Raw genomic sequence first — 7,714 nt, 5'->3', positions numbered from 1 at the left:
GACAAACCTAAATAAATTCTGAACCACTGAAGTTACCATTCCATTTAATACATTCCCCAAGTGTATGTAGCAAAGTCCTGAAGCAGATATGAAGTTAATTTCAATCATAGAACATGAAACCTGGAAGAACCTTGTAAAAATTATGTAGTCTTATCCTGCATTCTCTATTTAGGCTTCTTTCAGACATCATGAATTCCACTTGTACGTTATTTTTTGTAATTGCTTGTGTCACTGGATTTCTTTTTCTTTTGTAACCCAGGGCCTTTTGCATGTTAGGCAAGCACCCAACCACTGTGCTGCACCCCCAACCCTTATGCTACCACAATAAGCTGATGTTTTTTCATGAACTAAATGGCAAGATTATTCTTATTTTTTAAAGAAAACTTTTCACCTGTTTACCAGGGATCAAAAACTCTAGGGAAGAAACTGCATTCTGACCAAATCATCAGGCATAAAACTCTGGTTATTTAAAAAAATAGTTTTGAATATAATAAAGTAACAAGAAAGAAACCACATGTATATCAGTAATGTCATAACTTTATAAATGGAAGTCTCCTTGCAGGACCCTTTATAGCTGATCAGTATCAGTTTCATCCAGAACGGTTGCCTAAAACACCTGAAACATGTGTATATTACTTTTTGTGATAGGATTTCACTATGCTGTCCAGGCCTTGTGCACACCACTCAGAGAGTCCTAAATCCTAGATCATTAAATATGTCATTTGTTTTAGCAGTGGATACATCATGAACTTCTATTCACCTTTGTACCAAAAAAGAAAAAGAAAGAATGGGAACATTTGGATACATCTATCTTTGATAATTTAAATTAAATTAGAATTATGCTTCATCAACCCATCTACCACTTAGTTCCTTTTTCTTTCTTTTCTGGTTTTTTTTTTTTTAAGAAACAAACACAAAATATCTCATTGAAATATCAACGAGTAAGTGGTTTGGAAGATGAAGCCCAAGTCTGATGTTGTTTTGTTTCTAACGGAGTAGAGGGGAAATGCTAAAGCCAAACCCTATAATTCAGCCCAACTTGTTGCTCCTCTCTGATTAAAGCATTTTTTTAAAATAACAGATAGAAGCTGAGATTTTCATTGAGATAAAGATGGTTAGCACAGATCAAAAGAAATTTTACATATGTCAGTTAGATTAAGTGACAGGATGTGGGATGTGGTGTGTCCCTTATCCAGTTACTTTATGCACAAGCACATTTGCTGAATGCAGGTACTCCTATAGGCTGGCCACTCACAAACAGAAACCATGGAAATTAATGGTGGTTAGAGTGTTTATTCTGATATGGATCCAAGACCCCATTTCTCCTAATTAGTAATGTTACTGTAATTTTTTTTAACAGTCTGTCTTGCCCTACCCAAAAGAGTCAGTTATCTTTGAAATTTTCATCTGGCGTTTCCGAGAGGGTCAGCATGATATTGCAAATATACCCATTCCCATATAAATAAACTTAGTAATTACATATAGACAGATGATTTTCCCAAGTGCATTTGAAGGAGAAATATTTAAATCCTTCCCCTACAAAAATCTTTCTAAAGTATTTTAGGGAATAAAAGGAACAAATAATGCAAAATAATGTCAATTTCAATGGAGTCCAGAAAAGAACATTCAGCTGGCTTTGAGGTGATTGAGATCAGGGAGAAGAGAGAATGGGAAGGAGTGGTCATTTACTTTCTAAGGAAAGTGAAAAGCTCCTACAATGGTTATTTTTCTGGAAGGGTGAGTTGCAGTGGACAGTTCTGCTAAAGACCACAGTCAATGCCTTATGTCACTTGGGAATACCATCACACAATAACTTTCAGGATGAACATGATTTTGAATAATGAAGGACTGGCTACAAATTATAACACATTAAAGTCCCTGGCAGACCACCTCTTTGCAGCTTACCAAATGGGTTGCTGCCTTATTTAACTTAGTCACTAAAAATCTAAAGTTCTAGAGCTGGCCCTTCTTATTTACCATTGCTGGGCTTGAATGCTCACTGTTTTCATAATAATCAAGCCAAATCACCTTTTTAACTAAAATGGTCTGATCATCCATTGGGTTGGAACTAGAATGAGATGGCTAAAATACTTGTCTTGGCGGCAAAATTTGAGTGTGGTGCCCAAAACTTCAGTAATCAAAATCAGTGATATTTTAATTTCCCTTATTCTCATCTTATCTATGTTGAATTCTGTTTTTATTGAAATTCTTGATATATTGTCCATCACGGGCATTTTTCGCAGTGACTTTGAGTTTTTAAACTTATTTATCTTGATCACTGAGGTTTTAAGCACTCTCACATTTTACACCCTGAAGCAGCTTATAAACCCATTCCAATTCAGATATCTTCAGATCCAGAAATTTCTTCTTTGCATGTAAAACAAGGTTTCTCAGTCAGAGCACTGTTGATTTGGGGCACCAGATAATTCTTCTTGGTGGTCGTGGGGGGCTGCCCTGTGCATTAGAGGATGTTTGTCAGCATCTTGGCCTCTACCCACTAGAGGCCAGGAGCAATGGCATATTCTCTCCCGTTGCCCAGAAGTTGTGACAACCAGAGGCGCCTCCAGACATGGCCAAATCATTCCTGATTGAGAGCCACTGACCTAACCAACACCCCACAGGCTGCAAACTACCCCACATCCTCCCATTGTGCCCTGAAGAGAGATGGAAGGCAGCTTTTCATCATCTTCTAAATAACAACCCCATGAGAGCTTGGCTTTGTAGAGACTGTGTTTACTTTATAATCTGATTAGAGTGATGATAATCATATTAGTGCGTCTAGACTTCCTAAGGTCAAAGCCCTGGCTTCTGCAAGGGTTATTCCTGTTGCATATCCAACGTCTCTGGACTACTTGGCCATCGGAAGCAATAGCCTCTCCCCCAACTCATAGATGCCTGAAATTGCAACTCCCTTCTCAAATTGTAAATGCAGCTCCCTCATTGCATTAGGCCACAGGGATTAGTTAACCCTCTAACCACAAATTATTATCTTCAAAGTGAATTTCATCTTGAAATTTATCCATAACCTTTATGTAAGCTACCATATTCTCTTCCATCTCCAAAGCTAAGGCTTTAATGAGTTATATTAAATAATTCAGCATTTCAGCTTTCTCTGTGATCTTAGCTTTTTTAAATATTGCAAGTTCAGAAAGCTGTTTTGCCTTTATGAACAAGAAAGATATTTGCCTTTTTCCTTCTTATTATTCAGAGTCCAAATTCATTACGAAATTGCTAAAGCCCAGAGTTTGACTTGGTAATCAAATTATACTTGAAAGAGCAAGTCCATTTCTGGACATAGGTTTTTAATAACATACTGAAAAGTTCCATGATCATCCACAGTCATATCAATCATAAATAGCTAGAAACTGTTCCCAGTGATACTTGGTCTGCCACCTTCTCCCTCTGCTTTGTCCAATATTCATAAAATTTGGGGTACTTATGTGTTTTTTTTTTCTGGGTAAGAATCACATAGGTTGGAGTCATCTTATACTCAAGAAAATGAGTTTGGATATTATACCAGTTAGGGCTGCTGAAGTCAATATCACTGATATAAGGAGAGTCATTTTATGCTGAATCGTTGTATAGCTCATGAAGTTTCCAACATTATTAGAACCAGGATTGGAGAAAGTGATCAGACAAAGGAAGCTAGGCAGGAGATGGATCACAGCCAAAACAATACACCTAGTCATCCAGTGAGGAGACTTCCCCCACTATCCCCACTGCCCAACAGATGTCACAGTTTGCCTGGCAGTCACAGACACAAGACTTTTGATGGCACTGCTCCTGCCACCAGTATCTCTGAATTTAACCACTGTCTCAGCTTCTTTATGTCACTAGTTGACAGTTCAAAGTCTCCAGCAGGTGCTTCTTTTTAGTCAAACTTGGGTCACACCCCTGCATCCTAGCTGCAAGCGGGAGTTGGGAAAATGTGGAGGCTTTTCAGCTTCTAAAGTGAGACGCAGGAAGCTAAAGAAAGGTGAGAGATTCCATGACAGGTTTGCTAAAGGGAGGTAATTAGTAAAAGCAAATGAATCTTGGACTCCCAATCAGACTATCTGAATTGGAATCCTTCTTCTATTACTCACTTTGTGATCTTGGGAAAATCAGTTAAAACCTTAATCATTTCTATTTTCTCGCTTCTAAAATACAGATATCATTACCTGCCTTAAGGCCCTGGTGAGACTTAAATGAAAACGTCCACACAAAATTGCTTAGCACAATACAAGACACAAATTTACTTGTGTTTGCTTTTAAATGAGCCTAAGTTTACACCAATATGCAACACTGATCTCAAACACAGGGGCTTCTTTACGTCTATTCTCTTCCCTCTTTATAAACGCCTACCAAAAACTGAAAGAATAATTGTATATCTCAGACGTCATAGAGCATAATGTAAGAGTAGGCAGCTCAATTTAACTTTGGCCTCTCCCTTAATTCACACATGATCTAGCAGAGGGACACAGATGAAGAAATAATTATAATTCTGAATATGCTCTTGTAGCATAAAAATGGAAGTCCAGAGAGGCTAAGGTTAATTTTGTCTGGAGAGCTAGAAAAATCATTTTGAAAGAACTTGACAGAGAATATGAAGAATGAATAATAAGAATTTTCCTGATAGTAGGAAGAGAAAGACTTCTAGCCCACAATAAGAATACCTTCTGCAGAATGGCATGGATGCAGGTGTCTAGTAAGAGTTTGGATAGACAAGTGCATGGAATTAATGGGGAAATTGAAAAAGATGACCTGAAGAAGACAGACAGGGGCCAGAGTGTCAAAACCCCTGAGGTCACACCAGAATGGGCATCTTTGCACCTGGTCACATGCATTTGGGCAAACTTGCTGGCAATCAGCCTAAGACCCTAGCAGTATCATGTCATTGACATCAATGTCTTAGGTCATTGTTTGTTCCTGGCCATATTTTGAATTCATTGTTCAGAAGTTAAATCCCAGGGATTAAGCATGGTTTACACGCAGGCAAAGTCAGCCTAGTCTCTCCTTTTGCTGACTATCCCTCAAGCTCTGTCTCCAAGACAAAGCCTCCAGCTATAGTCACCAATGCAAAGTCACCAGAGGCTTCCAGCCCTGTTTATGCTCCCAACTTCAGGCCCTGTCATTCTTCTTCCTCCTCCAACTCAGCAGCACCCCAACTTCTGTTTAACTGACATGATGAAGAATGGGCTAAATGGATAAACCAGACTTGACTATGGGTCCATCAGCGGCCCAGGTCTTCTGTTGTTGTTGATGATGATGTTTTTGCAGTCCTGGGGACTGAACCCAGTGCGCTCTACCACTAAGCTACATCCCTAGCCCTTTTTATTTTTTTTTTATTTTGAAACAGGATCTCTCTAAGTCGCTGGGGCTGCCCTCAAATTGGCAATCCTCCTGCCTCAGCTTCAGGAATAGCTGGGATTATAGGCATTCTTATCAACACCTTCCACAATAGTCACTGTGGACCCCCACAAACAGCAGGAACAGTTTTCTGACCTCAGTTTCTGTTAGATCTGAAACCTACATTTTTTTTTTCCAACTTCTCCCCTTTCCCCTCCCACTCCTGCCACCCCTGAAATTCAGGCTTGAATCCTGACCAAAAAAAAAAAAAAAATGTTTAAAAGCCACAAAAGAATGGCAGGATTGTTCCAGAGTGAGTTAGCAGTGGTGTTCTCACTTATTCTTAGGAAGTACTAATAACTTTGAGATGGGGACTGAATCTGTTTTTCCTCCAGTCCCCATTTTCTAAGACCTTTAACCCAGGGATAGGAACCCTGAAACTCCAGCCTTCCTGCCCCCAGAAAAGTGATGATTCGACTTTTGTTACGGAGCCATCTCAGCACTTGCTTACAGAGCTGAGTGGATTTCTTTCAGATTTTGTTTCAGTTGCCAAGAGCCTAGGGGCTCAAGCTTTGTGCGCAGCTCCTGGAATCTCGGGAACTGAGAAGAGACCCAGGAAGTCCATATTAGCAGAGCAGTTGAAGGGGAGAGATGTGTTTTTCTTTTCACTACTAAATTATGGAGTGAATCACAGGGAGGTCTAGAGGCCTGGAGACACGGCCCCTTCCTAATAACTGTGGTCAAGAGGGCTTCGCACAGTGGAGACAGCTTCTTCAGTGATCTACTCTGGTAAGGCACAAGGGACAGATACAAATGAGCTGTTATATCTGAGACAGGCCTGTTCTTTCAGTATTAATACATTTCCTTCACATGCTTTTCTCTTTCCAGGAAACTGTGTTTGTGAAGCCAGCAATGATGACATCAGTCATATTGAATTTACTCCATTTTTCTCAGGTCTTCAAGCATGAAGCATTGCAAACCTTCATATGTGCGCTGGGGGAAAAAAGGAAGGGGAAAAAAAATAGAACCACACAAGCCCATGGAAAGCGATGGGTGCGATAAAGCAAGACGATTTCCAATCATGCGCTCCTGAAATGCTGTCTCTACTTGCCACGTTTCCGAGTGAAATCCTTCAAAACCAAGCCACATGATGGTATGACCTTGTCTCTTATCTGCTCGTGATAATTTCCAAAGGCCAGTAATTCCCCACATGTGGCAGGAAAGTTCATAGTAGAGATCTACGCACTGGGCTAAGCTCCTGGGTTGTTTTTTGTGGAGCGCTGGTGAAGGGGAGAGATGTGTTTTTCTTTTCACAACTAAATTATGCAAAGCCAGGGACACAGTCTGGAAGCAAGCCGGAATCACTCACTCGGTGAGATAATCTACCAACCAAGTTTATATTAGACTCTCCATGGTGGCACATGCCTGTCATCCCAGTAGCTTTCGAGGCTGAGGCAGGAGGATCGTGAGTTCAGGGTCAGCCTCAGCGAGGCCCTCAGTAACTCAGTGAGGGCTGGGGATTTGGCTCAGAGGTTAAGTGCCCCTGAGTTCAATCCCTTGTACCAATAAAATAAAATAAAATAAAGGTATTTTATCTGTTTCCTTTTGAGTTTTCTGACATGATTATTTTCCTTTCCTTCCTTTTCATTAGGCATGCACACATGTGAACACACACAGGTGCTCGCACACAAACACATACACATGTTGGTAATCTGTAAAGATGTGGCATAGATAACATAATACTAGTTAAATATTCCAGAGTTCTTAATTCCAAGTATTAATATGTGCCAAGTCCCTGTTTTTTGTTTTCTTTTTGTATTTACTGTTTTGTGTATATAAAACTCTGTCCTAAATGTCAAACTCAGTAAAAGGAACCATTAGATAAATTTATGTCTGGCTCTTCCAAAGGAATCACCTATTAAAAAACATCTTGCTATCCTCATTTTAAGAACTTAAAGTATTTCCCTTTGGAAGCTTTTGCTTTTATGTCTGATTGTGTGTGTGTGTATGTGTGTGTGTGGGGGGGCTGGTGGTGGTTGTTTTGGTTGGTTGGTTGTTGGTTAGTTGGTTTTCTTTACTCATTACTCAGTCTGCAAGCCTAGATTATAAATAGAGATGATATACTTTAGGAAAGGGCAATAGATTCAAAATTAAACTCTTGCAAAGTTAATTCCTGAATTGACTTTGGTAGAGATTAATCGAATGTGTTTTTCAAGGCTATAAATCAAGTATAATAGCTGTATAATGAATAAATAAAAATAAATAAATATGATAAATACATAATATAAATAATAAATAAAGCAAGAACTTGGGTTTCCGTATTTATAGCTTCAAACCTCTGACTGCTTCAGCATAAAAGGAACAGGGCTGTTTTGCTTAAATGAAG

The sequence above is a fragment of the Ictidomys tridecemlineatus genome, chromosome 12 (assembly GCF_052094955.1).
Source record: "Ictidomys tridecemlineatus isolate mIctTri1 chromosome 12, mIctTri1.hap1, whole genome shotgun sequence".
NCBI lineage: Eukaryota > Metazoa > Chordata > Mammalia > Rodentia > Sciuridae > Ictidomys > Ictidomys tridecemlineatus.
The sequence above is the reverse complement of the archived record's forward strand: the minus strand, read 5'-3'. Positions refer to the sequence as shown.